We start from the raw sequence: 18,219 nt of genomic DNA, 5'->3' as shown, positions 1-18,219 counted from the left end.
TCTAGGTATGCATGTAGGGTTTATGTCTATTCTAGAAGCAGCCGGTTTAATGTCGTTAGGTGCAGGAAGGGCCAATGATTGTTAGGGTCCGCTCACTGCATATGGCTGGCAGTAGGGTTGTGAGTATGGGAGTCTTCTCGACAATCTGCAATGCGCAACATCGTGACCGAATCTACCACAATTAGCACAAGGTCGTGACCTAGGGTCTTGACACTCGGCCAGCAAGTGGTTTCTGCCACAGTACACGCATTGGATGTGTGGGCGCGTTGGTCATCTCAACATATCTTGCAGTTTGGCTATCTCCATTTTTACCTCAGTCAAGTCTTAGTTTGTCTCAGTGGCTTTCCCTTTGTCCTGGGTTGTTGGACCTTATCATTCACTAGGGGTTGACACTCTTTCTGAACTCCGCGAGTTGGTCTCTTCTGAATTTGAGCTCCTGGAGCTCCGCTCTTTCAACTGGTCGTCTACTCGAATGGCCTCTTCAAACACCCTAGCTATCGAGTCTCACTGCAAGCTCGAGTTGCCTGCCAAGGCCTTATATAGCTCCTCACTCCGTATTCCATTAATAAATACAGTGGACGCTGTTCTTTTGGTAGGTCATTCACCCACCACAGGGATTCTCTTGAAGAGACTCCTCACGTGGGTGACATAGTCGCGGATGTCCTCTTTCTCTTTCTACTTGACATTCATCAGTCTCACTAGTAGATTGTCAGAGTATTCAGGCTCAGAGAATCTCTTGATGAAGAGGTTTTTGAGGCCGTTAAAGTCCGCTCATTCTCCGGCATCTAGACTCGTGTACCAAGTCCTACCCTTGTCGCCTAAGCAAAGCCCGAATGCTTGAGAGAATTGAGTCAAGCCGGTGAGGCCATTGGCCTCGCAGACTTACTCGAATTGCTCTACAAAGCTATATGGATCGTCGTGGGGTTGAAACTTGTCGAGTTGCTTTGCAACAATCGGGATTTTAGACTGGCCCTTAGAGCCTTGGCTCCTAATCCTGCTAGTAATGATATTGCTAGTGCTGTACCACTCTGCTCCGCTACTGTGTTGTCGAGCAGTCGCTTCATGAGAAGCTCACTCAATGTCAAGTCTTCTTCCAGGGCTCTCTCATGATCAGTCTGATTCCCACCTGCCAGGTTCAGCACCCACTATACCTCGTGCGATTCTGTGTTTTGCCTTAAGCTCCTAGCATGCTAGTCTTGGTTGTATTTCACTATGCCTTGTAGTGCCTTGTGGGCTAGCTTCCGTTCCTCTTCCAAGTCTATTATGATGGCTTTTGATGTTCTGTCGCGGTGCAATTTAGCTGCTTACCAGTTTCTAAATTGCCTCTAGAAAAACTCCTAAGTCAAGTTGCTCGTTTGGCCTGCACTTTGAGCTTTCCTCTGACATGATCGCATTCTCGTGCTCCACCAAGCTATCGATCAAGTTGAGCAAGTTGGTCAGATCCACTTCTCTAGTATCACTTACTTGGTCCTACTCTATGCTTTGGTTGTCCGTCTATGTCTTGGGATCTTCTCCTACTGGTTGGTTCCTTGAGGTGTTTATTTGAGTGAGTTCTTTGACTTATTGCATCCAATACTCAATTTACCTCTACTCAATATGTGTGTGTTATTTCCCGTGCACTTGTGCTCAATCAGGCTTTCACTTGTCCTCAAGTGTACTTCAAGTGCGAAAATTCAAGGCGAGTGTGAAAAATAAGTATCTAAGTAGCTTATGCACTCTCTTGCTTCGTTTTAGGCCTAATAGGCTTGTTGACCCGCATCTGGCCATCTTGTCCGTTTTTAGGGTTTCTCACTGCGTTATCTTGCTCGTTTTAGGGTTATTCAGGGTCTTTGGCTCGGCTGGCTGTTGCTAGGACTCTGGGTCTAGTAATAGCCTACTCGAGCTGCTAGGTGACTGTATCCTACGAATTTGCCTATTTCCTGTGCCAGAATTGAGTTTTGCGCCTCGGGGGTACTCACGAAGGTTTACGCGACCGGAGAATTTGGAAAAATCCTAACTTAGCCCAACTTGTCCAAGTTGCAGGGGCTGAGTGTGTCACTCAGACGGGCCGAGGGAGGAATGGAATTGTGGGCCGAGGAGATTCACTCGGATGGGCCGAGGGCTGAATGGTAACTAGTCCGAATGGGGTTGGCCGAGGGCTAAATGGTGAATTCGATTGGGTCAAGTGTCAATTTTTCCGAGTGGTGTTAGGCCAAGTTGGCAGGGCTGAGGGCCGAATTTCAAAGTTGGTTCGAATGCTTCACTCGGACAGGCCAAGTGAAAGGCGTCCGAGTGTAGTTGGTTGAGGGCTGAATACTAAAGGGCCGAATGGCCGAGTGGTCCGAGGATGAATTCTGGGACTTGGCCCAGAATTGTCGTCACTTGGACGAGCCGAGCCGTATAGGATGACAGCTGCATCGGGGATGATTTCATTGAATCTAACGATCCGCACAACCACCGAGCACGCCGCCTTCCAAATCACAACAAATACATAGCATGGAGGTCCTGATGTACCTAAATCGCACAAAGAACTCCCCAATGGCAAGATCAAATCGAATCAATGTTGGAAACACACTCTTGCTCTCTCTCACTCTCTCTTAATATTAGGGTATGAAATGAGCTCTTCCTTGACCTCTTGGCTCTTAAATCCCTTCCCGGATAAGGTTTTGATGTCCCCAATCACTCGCTAACATTAACATCCCAAGCATTCTTTTTTTCCATTTTTGCATGACTTGTACCAAACTGAAATGATTTCTCCATCTTTTCCAATCATCAAACCAGCAAAATAACCCAAAATACTTACAGTTTGTTTCGAAGATAAAAAAACCCAAACTTCCTACCTACCTCAAGCTCCAATTCAGGGATGAATCCCTTACTTTGATGCTCGATATGAGGCGCGTGAGTGTGGAACCAAAATGTAGGGGGAGCTCACGCTCAACCGCCAAGACCCACGGACCGCTTATTGCTTCAAGCGTTCCAAGCAAGCTCTCATAGCTATCTCTCACCTACCCGACGCGCCGTCGATCCTCTCGGGGTGTAGTAAGCTTACCTTAATGCCGAAATGAGTTTCCTCCTCCCTCACACAAGCTGGTAGCTCCACGATCCTAGATGCTAGCTCAAGCATCCTCAAGCCTCCTCCATCTCCAAGCTCCATCCACCATAGTCGCACACGAGACAAGAGAAGAGAAGAGAAGATAAAAGAGAAGAAGAGAGAAGAGAAGATCGTGAAGAGCTTCACCCTCTTGATTCCTCACTCCCACATACTCACTCCCTCACACTCTCACACTCCCTCCCTCAAGAGCACACACACAAGCAAGATGAAGACAATAAGAGAAGAAGAGAGAACTCTTGTTAGCCACACACCAAAGAATGAGCTTCCATTCACTTTTTGAACTTTATATATACAAATCCTAAAACCCCCATCGACGTCCATCCCTTTTTACATGATCGGCTATTGTGGCAAGGTCCCTTTTTCTAATTTCCTCTTCTTGCTTCATGCCCTAAGCCTATACCCGTCTATTCTTTTACAAGTGGTACAAGAGGGAGCCTGGCGCTCTTTTACAAGAGTTTTTAGAGTTTTTGAGGTACCTTTCCTTTAAATTTGCTCTTTTTGCCGCAGTTTAGATTTAGAGGCCGCATCTACGCCTTTGCTCTTTTTCCACTTTTTCCTTCATTTTTTTGCCTTTTCAATTTGAGGTCTACGCTTTTGCTCTTTTTCCATTCTTTTTCCGCTTTTTCCTTCATTTTTCTGTCATTTCGATTTGAGGTTAACAAGGACCAAGCGAGGAACACAGCTGAAAAACCAAACGCGTACTATTGGGAAAGTGGATCTACCCAGCCTTATTAACCTAATTGACAACTTGGCAGAATAGGAAGTCCTAGACATGGAAGAGGGTAGCTTAGGCCATAGAAGCAACAAGGAGCTTAACCTAGGAGACTTTCCTGAGGGTATCTAGCAATTAGTGAACAAATACAATTCTCAAACCTGGCTAGAACACCACAGTAGACCGGTAGAGGACATCATAACAGACCTCAAGGAGGAAAGGAAGCTATCATGTAGGGCTCTGTAAGGCTTAGCTACATACAACCGAGATAAACAAACTAGGAACTTACGCCAGAGCTTAGAAATTCAAGAGATCCAAAGCTTAGCGTGAGCTCCTGACGAAGCAGCTGCTAGATAACAAGGCCCCAAAACAAAGCGCTACGGTATTGGCAACATCGCTACTGACAGGGTTGGGAGTCAACCAAGGCTCTAAGAGGCAACTGAAAATCCCCATGGTAGCAAAGCAATGACAAATACCAAGCAACCGACGACCCATACAATTTTGTGGAGTAGTTTAAGCAGGTCTGCAAGGCTAAATCCTCACTGATCCTACTCAACACTTCCAAGCCTCGGACTGTACTTAGGCTATAAGGGTTGATCCTGGTACACAAGTCTAGATGCTGCGGAGCATGCCAATTTCAATGGGTTGAAAATTCTCTTCATTAAGAGATTTTCCAAACCTGGATACTCCAATAACTTGATAGTGCAACTCATGAACGTCAAGCAGAAAGAGGAGGATATTCGAGATTATGTGACCCATGTGAGAAGCCTCTTCAAGAGAATTCCCATGGGCAAGAGACCAACCAAAAGGGCAGTGTCCATGGTATTTATCAATGGGATACAAAGCAAAGAGCTCTACAAAGCCTTGGCCGGCAACTCAAGCTTGCAACGAGATGCATTGGTAAGGGTCTTTGAAGAAGCTATCAGAGTGGATGACCAGCTCAAGGAGAGAGGCTCTAGAGGCTCAAATAAAGAAGAGTCCAATGCTAGGAGTTTTGAGAGAGCCTCAATGTCAAGTGAGAGAGTAGATCCAAGCATGCAAGACAAGGGGAAGGGCACTAAGTCGAGACAAGAGCTAGCAGAGATTACGATGGACATAGCCAAACTGTAGGAGATGATGAGACGACCAACACGCCCACACATCCAATGTATGCATTGTGGCAGAAACCACTTGCCAGATGAGTGTCAAGACTCTAGGTCACAACCTTGTGCTAATTGTGGTAGGTTCATCCATGACACCATGCAAATCCACTATGTGGATGAGCCTAGCAGCAAGACAAGCCTTATGTAAACCCATATGTGTCATATGATGAGGAAGGCAATGCTATCATCATGGACTATCGACCAATAGCAGTGATGGCATTAGGAAGAGGGAGAGGCAGAGGCCTAGGAGAGCAAGCCCAAGAGCCAATGGTCACCCAGGGCATATTTCTTCACGCTGCCCTGAGAGGGCGTAAGAAAATAGAGATAAGGTGGACCTAAGATGCGATGAGTGTGGAATCACTCATCTCTTTGTCGATTGCCGTAGGCAGAGGCCATCTCCTAGTTTGACAAATGATCCATTGGTTCCATTGGGGTTGTTCAGTGTCGAGACCCTCGACAGGGAGGCCACACCTATCCCATTACATGTCATGACCCATGCGCAGACAAAGTAGACCGGCATATCATTACCAGGGCCTAGAAACCTTGACACAACTTCAGTCAAAAAGAAGAGTCGAAGACGAAGGAAGAAAAGACTAGACGCTAAGGTCGCCCTGAAAACCAAAAGTGCCACGACACTACCTATTGGAAGGCAAGCCATTGATGCAGAGAAAGAAACGTCGGCTCCTCGGATGACTGAAAAGGGAAATGCCAAGGTCGAGGAGTATCCCAACCCAAAGCGCCAACTCGAAGCCATCAAGAAGGTGAAAGAATGGGTGAAGAAGGCTCAGGAGCACCTAAAGGATGCAGAGCCCATATTAGAGGATGAGGTCAATGATCTCTCAAGCGTAAGCACCCAATCTCTCTCCCACAGCCAAAATCAAGGGATGTGATGGCACCACAAGCTGGGCCACCTAGACAAAGTCTAAATACTCCAGACCACCAAACCAGTCAAGGCCATTGGCCAAGAGCCGTGAAGTTAAAAGAGAGGCAAGCGACTAGAAACCTCCTCAATACTCTGGTGACCACCCCTATAACTCTAAGCTTAGGCGACCTGCTTAGGCAGCATCCAACGCTATGGCTAGAGCTGAAGCAGTGGGTTGAAGAACCAAATGAGCCAATTACCACAGACTTTCCTGAGCATGACGCAGAAACTCAAATACCGAGTCTGACGCTACACTCCATACCTAAATCCCTGCACGTCAACACCTTTTGGGAAGGCACAGAAATGCATGCAATCCTGCTAGTCCTAGCTTTGGGGGATGTCACAAGAAAGGGGATTGTAGACATAGGGGCAGGAGTGAGTGTGCTAAGCCATGCAGTACTCCAGACCTAGGGTAACCCACCGGTCGAGATTGCTAGGTTCAACATCACATTGGCTAATGGAATGAAGATGAAACCGTTCAAAGTGTTGAAATTTTGGCCAGTGAAGATTGCAAGAATCCAATTCTTAGTTGACTTCATAGTCATGAAGGGAGTGGACTACGACATCCTACTAGGCCGACCTTGGATGCGCAATGCGAGAGTCATAGAAGACTAGGGAAATGGTTTCATCTTCTTAGGCAATCAAATGGAGGCTGTGAGAGTAGAGACAGACACTTGGAAAACTATGCCGATTGACCTAGATGCCATCTCCACCATGCTAAAGGGTGATTGACATATTAGGAGATCCTATGGGGCCCTTACCAAGTACATCCCATGCCCTAAGGATGAGTGAGACTGGATGCATGTTCTTGCTACCATCAACCTAGGGTTCTCAGACACTGAGGAGTATGAACAAGCCACCAAGGCAACTTGCAAGCTCAAGGACACACCTTCAGTGCCAGTCTGCATGATGATGGGAAGCCTACGTGGAAGACCCAACCCTGTTGCAGTCCAAGTCCCAAACAATAGACGAGAGATCCTGGAGATTCTAGGGTACTTGACCTACAAGTTGGTTGGGAATCCAACAATGAATCTTAAGCCACTCCAAGACCTCTTAGACGAGCTTGAATGGCGATGGTCCAAGATACAAAAATTAAACTTCAAGTACAATGGGACCTTAATCCTCGAACAACAAGAAGAGAATTATCAGAACTAGGAGAATGAGGAGCAACCAAACAAAGATAGCTCTGACAATGAATATGAGGACTGATGTTCCTTCAGTGACGAGAGCGAAAGGGAAGTCAATACTCTAGAGAACGACACTCGAGGGCATACAATAGAACAAATACGGGTAGACCCTAGACCACGCAAGTAGAGGGCACTTAGAATAGAGAAAGGAGTTAGACTCACAGACTGCGATCAAACTTGGTTGAAGCACACTAGTGCAATCGACTACGAGCAGGCCTAGCCCAGTTGAGCAATGCACCACTATTGCAAATAGACTCGCCTTCTGAGCTATGACCACTAGGAGAGAGCCCCTCTTCTAGCGAAGACGGATAGTTCGATTCCAAATCGGAAGTCAGCTCAAATAGTGACCCTGAAATACCTTGGCCTCCCAAGACTAGACGCACTAAGGGGGACCTACCCGTCCACCTATGACACCGACGATTAAGGGAGGAATGACAGATGCAGAGCAAAGTAATGTAAACAAAAGAACAACGAAACCCGCAAGACCTGCCAAAATGATTCATGAAGTTCAAAAAGGGAGATAGGGTGGTGATCCTGCTGGGAGCCAAACAACAGGGGTAAGAAAGTGAACCAATCGAGGGACCCGCCAAGGTCAAGGAGGTCAATTTAGCTAGGGAGGGGTAGGCCCACAACCTGTCTTTATAGCCAAGGACTTGGCTGAGCAAGATGAAGCAAGTCTCATTACTCTCTTGCGGGAGTATGTAGACATCTTTGCTTGGTCCCTAGAAGAGCTCAAAGGGGTAGACCCGAGTGTAGTGACTCACAACATACCCATGACACATGATGCAACACCGATCAAGCAGCGACCATATCCCATGAATCCAAAGCACGCCCATGCTATCAAGGAAGAAATTGACAAGCTAATGAGAGCAAGATTCATCTACGAAATTGAACACACGAACTGGGGTTTTCCCATAGTTATCGTATTAAAGAAGAATGGAAAGATTAGAGTGTGTATCAATTACAAGAAGTAAATGCAACTACAAAGAGAGATAATTATCCACTGCCGTACACCGAGCACATGCTCGAGAGAGTGGCTCTAGCAAAGAGGCCTACAGTTTCCTAGAAAACTTCTCTAGATACAATCAGGTGCAAGTACATCCTAACGATAGGTATAAAATCGCATTTGCCACTGAATGGGGAGTTTTTGCCTACATAGTCATGCCTTTTGGATTGACCAACGCGTCAACCACTTTCCAATGACTGATGTATACAATATTCAAAGACATGCTGAGGAAGGAGTTAGAGGTCTTCGTGGATGACTTGTGTATTCACTCTATGTGCTGAGAACACTCAGGCTTCGAGCTGTCTTTGAACAATGTCACCTATGCCGCCTCTCATTGAACCCCTTGAAGTGTCAATTGTGGGTGAAGCATCAGTGTATCCTAAGACACATGGTGTCAAAGAATGGTATTGAGATTTCTCAAAGATCAAGATCATTGTCGATCTTCCACCCCCAACTAATTATAAGGGTGTTCAGTGCTTCTTAGGACATACAGGGTATTATCACAGTTCGTGTTGAACTATGCATTAATTGCTAGACCTCTATATAAGCTGTTGATCATATTCGAATGGATCGAGGAATGTCAATGTGCATATGAGGAGTTGAAAAAGGCTCTAACCACACCACCAATTCTACGAGCCACAGATTGGACACTCACATTCCATGTGCACATTGATGCCTTGAAATTCACCGTAGGAGCTGTGTTGTGCCAACTTGGTGAATATAACTTGGATTATCCAGTGAGCTTTGCTAGTAGACAACCCACTGAGACTGAAATGAATTACTCGACAACGAAGAGAGAGGGCTTGGCTATGGTGTTTGCCGTAAAGAAATTTCAACATTATCTTTTAGCTATGTCTTTCACTTTCTTTGTTAACCATCAAGCCTTGTTGTATCTTGTTAACAAACCATGCACTACAGGACACATCGCTAGATGGCTTCTGCCTTTGGAGTTTGATTTCTCCGTGATGTTGGGTAAAGGGAAGCATCCTTACATGGCTAACCATCTGTCTCGCATCCCCATGGGAGAAGCGACTGGACAAGGCATTGTGGACGAATTGCCAGATGTGCATCTATTCCACTTATCCAGCGAAAAAGATTTATTTAGAACTGACATGACGCCATATTGGGTAGATGACATAGTTCAAGTGTTGGAACATGGACTACCGGAACGACCAATAGAAAGGCCCAACTCAAGCGGCTCATCCTAAAAATCCAACCCTATCAGTTGATAGCTGGCCAACTTTACAAGCTGGGGCAAGATGGGTTACTATGCAGATGAGTATGTGAGCACGAGATGCATGATGTACTGACAAAGGCACATGGCGTAATTGCAGGAGGAAATTTCAACAGAGACGCAATAGCGTGCAAGGTATTGCACTCCCAGGTGTGGTGGCCCACCCTTTTTCAAGATGCGGCATGATTTGTGAAGCACTGTGACAAGTGCCAAAGGACTAAAGTTTCAATTTATAAGGATCACATGGAGCTAACCCCAATCATTGCAAGACAACCCTTTGAGAAATGGGGGATTGACTTCATCAGACCCATTAGTCCTACAATACAGTATTCACAAGCCAAATACATCATTGTGGCTACTGACTATCTGGCAAAATGGATAGAAGCATGAGCCATGAGAAAGAATGATGCTCGGACCACTGCTAAGTTCCTATGGGAGCAAGTGATCTCACGATTTGGTTACCCCATAGAATTAGTTAGCGACCAAGGCATGCACCTCATCAACAAAGTGATAGCTCACCTCCTGTCCTCTTTTCTAATCATCCATTGGAAGTCTTCACCTTATTACCGTCAGGCAAATGGTCAAACTGAGTCCACAAATAAAATCCTAGTAAACTTCCTGACCAAAGTCATCTCTGCTTCATGCAGTGATTGGTTACAATACAGTTGTGGGAAAGACCCCCTTTCGATTGACATATGGTATAGAGGCAATCCTTCCCTTGGAATTCTTCTTACCCAGCCTCAGGATAGCCCTTCAAGAAAGATGGGATGGAAAGGGGGCATGGATGGAACACCTAATTGAACTCGAACACTGAATAGAAATCCGGCTTCTAGCCACCCATGCGCTCATATGCGAGAAGACAAGACACAAAAGCTGGTTTGACAAGCATGTCAAGCAGCGCAGCTTCGAATAATGGGGTGACTTAGTGCTGCTATACTCAGTCAAAGGATATAAGCAAAAACTAAAGTTTCGAGGGCTAGGACCTTTTAAGGTTCATACCATCAACTGAACTAGAAACGTAGAACTCGAAACTCTAGAGGGTGAGGGCATAGGCTTCTTCAAAGGTAGCCGCATAAAGAAGTATTTTCCTCCTACGCATCCATTACATGAGCCCTCAATGCTACCCCCTGTCCACATACGAGTAGCCACTATCTCTAAGGTGGATGAGGAGGATGAGGAAGCAGTACCACTAGCTTACCTCAGCATGACAGTCACTGTTAAGCACACATGCACCATCTACACATTAATCGATGAGGGAGCCAATTTTAATGTCTTAACCCATGACCATTGGACCCAAATTGGCAAATCACAGTTGTATCCCACTAATGCTAAGCTCACCCCTTATGGAGGCCAACCATACACACTTCTGGGAAAGTGCAAGGTTGTAGTTTCTATCAAGTCTGAAAGCGTGCCGATAATATTCTATGTGTTACCCAACACTAAAGATGTCGGCATAGAGTCACTGTTAGGACCTAAACCTTTAAGAAGCAAGCTCATTGCAATGTCGACTACGAGTCGCGGCGCATCCACCTAGTCATGGGTAATGTCTGCATAGTTACAGCTTTCAGCAAGGGGGATGTAACTCTTTCCAAGTCCATAGAGCCATTGGTAGAGAAACCCACCGTCAAGTCTAAGGAGGGGTGTCATGACTCGTCACAACCTACCAAGCCTCCCAACACTTGGTAGAGAAACCCACCATCAAGTCTAAGGAGGGGGGTCATGACCCGACATAACCTACCAAGCCTCGATGCCAGCAACCCACTAGAACCAACGCTGAAGCCCATGAACCCCATTTCAAATGGGTACCTAAATAGAGAGTGCCACCTAGGAATAGAAACGTGTAGCCTCGCACGACTAATGATCCGCACTTGAAACCTTGAAAGCTAATATGTACGGGCATGTCGCGATGGGTCCCTAGGGCCTTATCGCAAGTGCAAGGCTACTATACGGGTAACACCTGGATTTGGCTACCTAAAGCCAAAACAACCAAAGGCCTACTCAATCTCCATCCTCAAGCTTGACCATAGGAAACCTCACACCACTGACACTCAAACCACAAGAGAATCAAGCCGCTAAGTCCTTAGAACATCCAACGCCTAGCTGAGTAGGACCTGAACCAATCTATCACCCAAAACCATAACCTACTAACGAACCGCCCAAATCTAGCCCTGATGATACCCCTCAAATCTCGGAGGCATCTAGTCGCACGACAACCGCCACTACAACCCAACTCGTCAACCATGAGACCAAGCCACAACCTAAGGAGCAAACCAAGCTGTGACCATTAGCTGTTGAACTCTCTAGTTCTGTCACCACCCACTCGCCTTAGACCCTCTTATGAATGGCGATCAATTCTCATCCTAGCCACAAACTTAGCTAAACATACGCGGGATGACTTGGTTGCTTGCGTTCGACGTTTGGGTGTGAATTTCATGTCGCTTGCTAAAAGCTATGACCGCTTAGACTTGGAGCTCTTGGAGGAACCATTGGCGACGGAGATACGAAGACTCTCTTGTTCTTGGGAAGAACCAAAATTTGTGTTTGTCAAGGCTTCTGAAGTAGCTACCAAGCTAATCGCCACCGAGGTCTCTTGCAAGCAAGCGCAATGACAACACCTTATCATTACATATGACAAGCGCATAGCCTATGCCAACGACCAAGAAATTGACGACTTGAAATAGTTTGCAGCCAACAACTCCCCTTTCTTTAAAAAAATGGTACACTCTTCACCTCCAATGGGAGCTTGAGGGATGTTAGGTCATGACAAATGCTGAGCAAAGACGGGCAATCAAAACATCGGAGCATGACCCAACCAACATCTTATAGGGTATTGATGACCAGTCGTGACCGACTCATGGAAGAACATGTGCAGGGACACCCCTACTTGGAGGATCGCATCTTGACCGAGGAAGAACTCCACATCACTAGCCGCATGGGCTCCGATGACGTCTTGCTTGATGTCCTTACCGATGTCACCCACCTCAGCATCCGACCCTTTGATATGGACAACTATGTTAAGTTAGAATACAATCCGAATTTCTATGCCTGGTTTATGCAAAAGTAAAACACTAAGGTTATGCGCTGAAGGTCCTTCATCCTCTAACCCTTTAATCCTAAGAAGGATTCTTCTCATTTTCAGTGGGGGAGAGGGCAAGGTGGGGGTAAGGTAAATCAAACCAATTACATAAAACAATAAAAGAAAAGCACACATTGCAAGGGTAGAAGGCAACAACTTGTGATTGGGAAAAATATCAATAAAATTTGGAATCAATAAACTTTTCGAAGGAAAAAGTCCATTTCTACGCTCAAGCATTTTAATTAGCAAGTATGTAGTCGTTCCCTTTTTGTATGATTATTCTAAATAACACTAATGGTGAACATTGTTTCATGATAGGCACCCATCATGGCAAGCCAAGAAAAGGCTAGCAAATTGCCTTTTTCGAAAGAGGAACATGCAAAATATGGACTTTCGGTGGAGACACGAGCCTTCAACCAATTCAAGTTCTAACATATCTTCAACCAAGAAGATGTAGTCATTGAAGAGCAGGCCATAAGGCAAATCATTGAGCAATGCAATCAGCAGAAATACATGGAAGTAGTAAGCTGGGGGGTGGACTACTTCCACTGTGCAGAGTTCCTAATGACTTTCCATAGGAACCGTGGCATCGTAACAGTGCATGAGGGAGAGGGAACTCATCAAATACAAATTGAATTGACCTTGGAGCTGGTGGAAAAGGCAATGGGCTTGGCAAACAAAGTAGAGAGGAAGCCGAAAAGAGATGTATATACCTTGCTAGATATCCTTGACCCTAAAATCAAGCTCCAAGCCAAAATGATGTACACCTTGTTTTCTAGTCAAAGATACAACACCATTATGAGCCCCATCAACGTCCCCCTACTAGAGAGTGTCGCAGCAAGGTCACTGGATGAGGTGAACCTCAATGGTTTTGTGAGGAAGACCATTGAGACCTCCATAAAATCCTTGGCTACGAGAGGACAGAGATTGTAGGAGGGGAATCTTCCGCCACCAAAGCTAAAAGAAAAGCTTCATCTTCAAAGGCCACAATCATTGGATTCGGGGGGGATCCTCCCCACAATCATCAGGGAAGCCTTGGGGCAAGGGCAAAAGGAAGGAGGAGAAGGGGTGGATGAAACACCATGCAGGTCACCACCTCACCAAGAACAAGAGGCACAGTCCAGCGAAAGGACACTGAATGAGGAAGAAGAAGACAGGGAACAACAAGAGTAAACTAGCCGAGGAAAGACCAGGAAGACGAAGAAGAAAATTGCACAAGGACAATAGGAAGACGAGAGGAGGAAAAAAGAAAAGGTAGATTTGCAAAAGGCTCGTAGAGAGTCCAAAAAGGTCGGGGAGGAAAGAAAGCAAAAGTAGGAAGAGGAAGAGGAGGAGCTTAGAAAAAAGGAGGAGGAAGACATAGCCCTCACCACGTGCAGGTCCATTGAGCAGCAGTCTAGGCACGACGAGCCAGAACTTGTGAGCCCAATCAGAAATGAAGGGCCTAGCTCAAGCGCCTAGGTGCCAGAATTCGTGCCACCTGCGGTGCAAGAAGGCAAGGGCAAAGCCCCAATCACCCCCATTCCCACTCTCCTTACACACGGGATCACCATCGTCATCTCTACTCTCAGCTCTACGACCCAGGTGGACGTCAGCAACCGGCTGTGGCAGACGTCGAGTCAGGCGAGACCCTAAGAGGCAAAATGTGGCAGGCTCTACAACCTCTGCACCCGCAACAGAGAGACTGCCCGGAGAATACGGTGAGCACGTCAAGGAACTCCTCTCTCAATTAGAAGAGAGCCAAGGAGGAGAAGAGAACCCCACTAGTAGAGCTCGAAGCAGAAAAGGAGGCCATGGTTGCATCCCTGCTGGAGAGAACGCGCCAAATGGCCATGGCCCAAAGGAAAGTCAATGAGCTGAAAGAGCAACTACAAGCTAAAGAAGAGACAGAAGCTGAATGGCAGGTGCACTTGAATGAAGAAACCAAGGCCACACGATGCCTACGATAGCACAATGAAGAGATTGTGGCATGCTACAAATACCTACAAGCTGAAATGGAGAAAATCACTAAAGCCACAGAAGAGTTGGAGGAGCTGAGGGAGGAAAGAGCTCGCAAGTATGAAAGAGAGGTGGAAAAACTAACCCAAGAGGTTACCACAACACAAGAAGAGCAGCAAAAGTTAAAGACAGAGATGGAAGACCAAGAATCCAGACTGGCAATGCTGGCTCAGAGGCAAGGGAAAGCATCAAAGGCATGAACAATAGGGCAGAAGAATGGGCTAATCAGAATGAAAAAAGAATTAAAGCCTTGGCATACCATCTCACTCAAGTAGAAAAAGAAAAAATACTTGCTAAAAGCAGAGTAGAGGTTTCCCAAGTTAGCTTCCAGACCCAGCAACATGCCTTCTTGGACACTCTATTGGACGTCACCCAACCAGAAGAGGGAGAGTCCATAGAGGCAATGAAAAGGAAGCTGAGAATGGCTCGTAGAGCGTTGAAAGTAGGATTGCAAATGCTGCCACAACCTAGTGGGGTCATGGCCCAAGCCTGGAAGAACAATGCCATTATCTCCTATTAGTAGGCCTAACCTCGTAGGAAGTAGATGCACTCGGGTTCATGGAAGGAGAGCAGCAAGAGCCAAGCTGGGCAGAGAGGTGGATGTGAATTTGGAAATGGGACCACACGAAGAGGAACTTGTCCCACCATCTCCTTCACTGCGGCCTGAAGAGTAGCAACACGCAGACACCACTACAGAAAGAAAGGTGGCATTGAGGGAAAAAAGAAAACAAATGGTGGAGAAAATAATGAGAAAATGGAATGCCAAGGGAGTGAAGGCACCCCATGCACCCATCCCACCATGTGAGAACAATGCCCAAGCAAGCTTCCATACCGACCTTGTAATTTGGGAGAGGCAAGAAACATCCAGAAGCCCCTTCGATTTTAATTTCTAGTTCCCTACCACCTTGCATAGGATCTTGCCCATCAAGGTGGTGGAGAAGGTAATTAACATCGGAAGCAAGCTTCGGCAGAAATGGCTAGAGGAGAGAATCCATAACCCCACATTATGGGCCATCAAAGATGTCGAATTTTGGCAAAATAAAGTTTTTGAAGTACCAAGGTCTATGCCCGGCTACAAATGCCAACCTATATGGAGAAGAAGGGTTTGGGACACCAACCTAGACACTTGGATGGCCTTTTGCAACACTCAACCCTTCGAGCGGAATGACCCAACCTTTATGCCCTACCCTCGAAGGGTAGGATCCAGAAAATCTAAAGCAAAAGACAAGGCCAAGGCAAAAGCGGAATGGAGGACCGAAGGCATGCCAAGCAACATGGAGGATGAAGGCATGCCAAGAAAAATCGGGAAACACAAGGTGTGAAAAAGTTCTAAATCAAGGAGAGGCACATGAGAAAAAGCGCAAGTTAAAACTTTTGTAAAAGAGCGCAAGGCGCACCATGATTTATTTAAAGAGTGCCGGGCTTTGACGTGCAAATTGTAAAGGTAGATGGGCTGTAGGAAGGAAGCTAGGAAGATAAGAGAACAATGGAAAGAGGGCCTAGGCTACGACCAACCATGTAAAAAGAAGATGACCACCCAAGGGAAAGAGGGTTTTGTATATAAAGTTTAAAAGTGAATGAGAGCTCATTCTTTGGTGTGTGGCAAAGTGAACTCTTCTTCTTCTCTTCTTCTCTTCTCTTGCTTGTGAGTGCTTGAGGGAGGGAGTGAGAGTGAGTGGGTGTGTGAGGGTGAGGAATCTTGGAGGTGAAGCCCTCCTCCATCTCCTCTTCTCTTCTTCTCTTCTCTTCTCTCGTCTCGCGTGTGGCTATGGAGGATGGAGCTTGGAGGTGGATGTTTGAGGATGCTTTAGCTTGCATCAAGAATCGTGGAGTGATCAAAGTGCTTGAGAGAGGAAGCAACTCAATCGGGCATCTAGGTAAGCTCACTACATTCGTAGAGAGGTATGGCGCATCGGCCATGTGAGAGGTAGCCATTAGAGCTTTCTTGAAATGCTTGAGCAATAAACGGTTCATGGGTCTTGGCGGTTGAGCTTGTGCTCGCCTCTACAACTTTCCTCATCTCTCCTATACAAAATGTTGTAGATTTTTACTTTCCAATACAAAAAGTTGAACAATGTATTTTCGGAAGTCGATGAAGAAGCCATAATGATAATAATATATTATTAATACCAAACGTCCAAGGTATGCTCAAATACAAGCTCAAAAGAGACCAATTGGTTGCAATACAAGTGCCTTGTAAAGACAAACAATGACTAACATAGTATCAATAGCCCAAAATTGATATTAAAGGTAGAATACCACCTTATCTCCTTGTTCATTTGCTGAATATGCTTCAAAGCAATACCCTAATCATCTCAAATTGTTAGATAATCTGTTTACAACAAAGTAGATTTCAAGCTATTGTCCAAATAAAAAACAATTATATTCTATGTAAAATAGAGAACTAAATGACGCACAAAGTCAATCTCTAATTACACAACTCTATAGTTCTCATTGCAACTTTATTGAGTGATTAAATACTTCAATCTGATATTAGATGCAAAATCTATGGCCAAAATCTTGAAGTGCTATCAAATTGCTATAACAGTTAATGAATTCTGCAACATGCTTTGTATTCACTCAAAATGGATAGAATGGATCCCAAACTCAATGCTTGAAAGGTAATCTGACTTTCTCCTAGAATGGATCCCAAATTGAATGCTTGAAAGGCAATCTCACTTTCTCCTATATAAATTTGAGAGGAGGAAAATAGAAGAGAATGATGAATTCTATTCTCTTGATAAGCTTCAATGCTACTCAATCTCTATGAGCATCCAAAAGCTCTTTTCAAGCATCCAAAGCCAATCTACTTTGCATCAATTGCAGCCACTAATGGCTGCCAAAATGGAATCAAATTAAGCTATTGGAAGCTCCCAAATTGAGCCTCAATGGTGGCTAAGTTAAGCCCAACCAGTTGTTTGCTTTAGATGTAGAGCTCAATGATGAGAATAGTGCCTCTATCAAGATGTAGACACCAAGCTCGAATCCTTGATCTTCACAACAAAGCTTCACTCCTCATGCCCCTCACTCTAAGCATGAGCTCCCATAAATATTGAATGATACTCTAATACCAACTGAGAGGGAGTGGGATGCGAGGTAAAGGCTATGAGTGCAAGAGAGTTGATAGAGAGAAGTAAATAAGAGAGATTAGTGGGTATAAGACCAAATGGTATCCATATTCTTTATTATCTTTCCTCATATATGACTCTAGAGTCTATAATGTATACTTATACAAGGGGTTATTGCTTGGTTATTGGCCATTGGCCTTTATTTAAATAAGGTGCAACTCCCAGCTCCACATACATAATGGTGTGCAAGATCAAGGCCTTGCTCTAGGCAATAGGGGAGATCCTTATCACTGTGAAGGCTACTCCCACAGTTGTCATCCATCATACTTCATCCTGAATCCCTTGTCCATGCTTAACTCTTGTGTTGCTCTCGATTGCACTATCGTCATCCTCCTCTTGTATAGCATCCAATATGCCATCCTCCTCTTGTATAGCATCCAATGTGCCATCCTCCTCTTATGCTCCATTTAACCCTTTGTGTGTGGACCAAGTCGAGCCCCCATTTAGGATTGTTAGATATGAGTAGTCATCAAAGTTTCAAATGATCATAGCTTCATTCTTAGCACCTCGACTTCTATATGAGAACATCTAGACTCCAAGGTACCCAAGTTTGGATATCCTCATGCTGATTGGTGCTTGATTGCCCTCTTGTGAGACCATGGCCCAACAAAAGTGACCTTGAAGTAGACATAAGAGATCACAATTTCCATTATCCTCATGTCAATTGGTCCTTAATTGCCCTCTTGTGAGACCATGCCCCAAAAAAAGTGACCTTGAAGTAGA

The sequence above is a fragment of the Lygodium microphyllum genome, chromosome 10 (assembly GCF_053477565.2).
Source record: "Lygodium microphyllum isolate KBCC chromosome 10, Lygodium_microphyllum_v1.1.10, whole genome shotgun sequence".
NCBI lineage: Eukaryota > Viridiplantae > Streptophyta > Polypodiopsida > Schizaeales > Lygodiaceae > Lygodium > Lygodium microphyllum.
Note: the sequence above shows the minus strand (reverse complement) of the source record.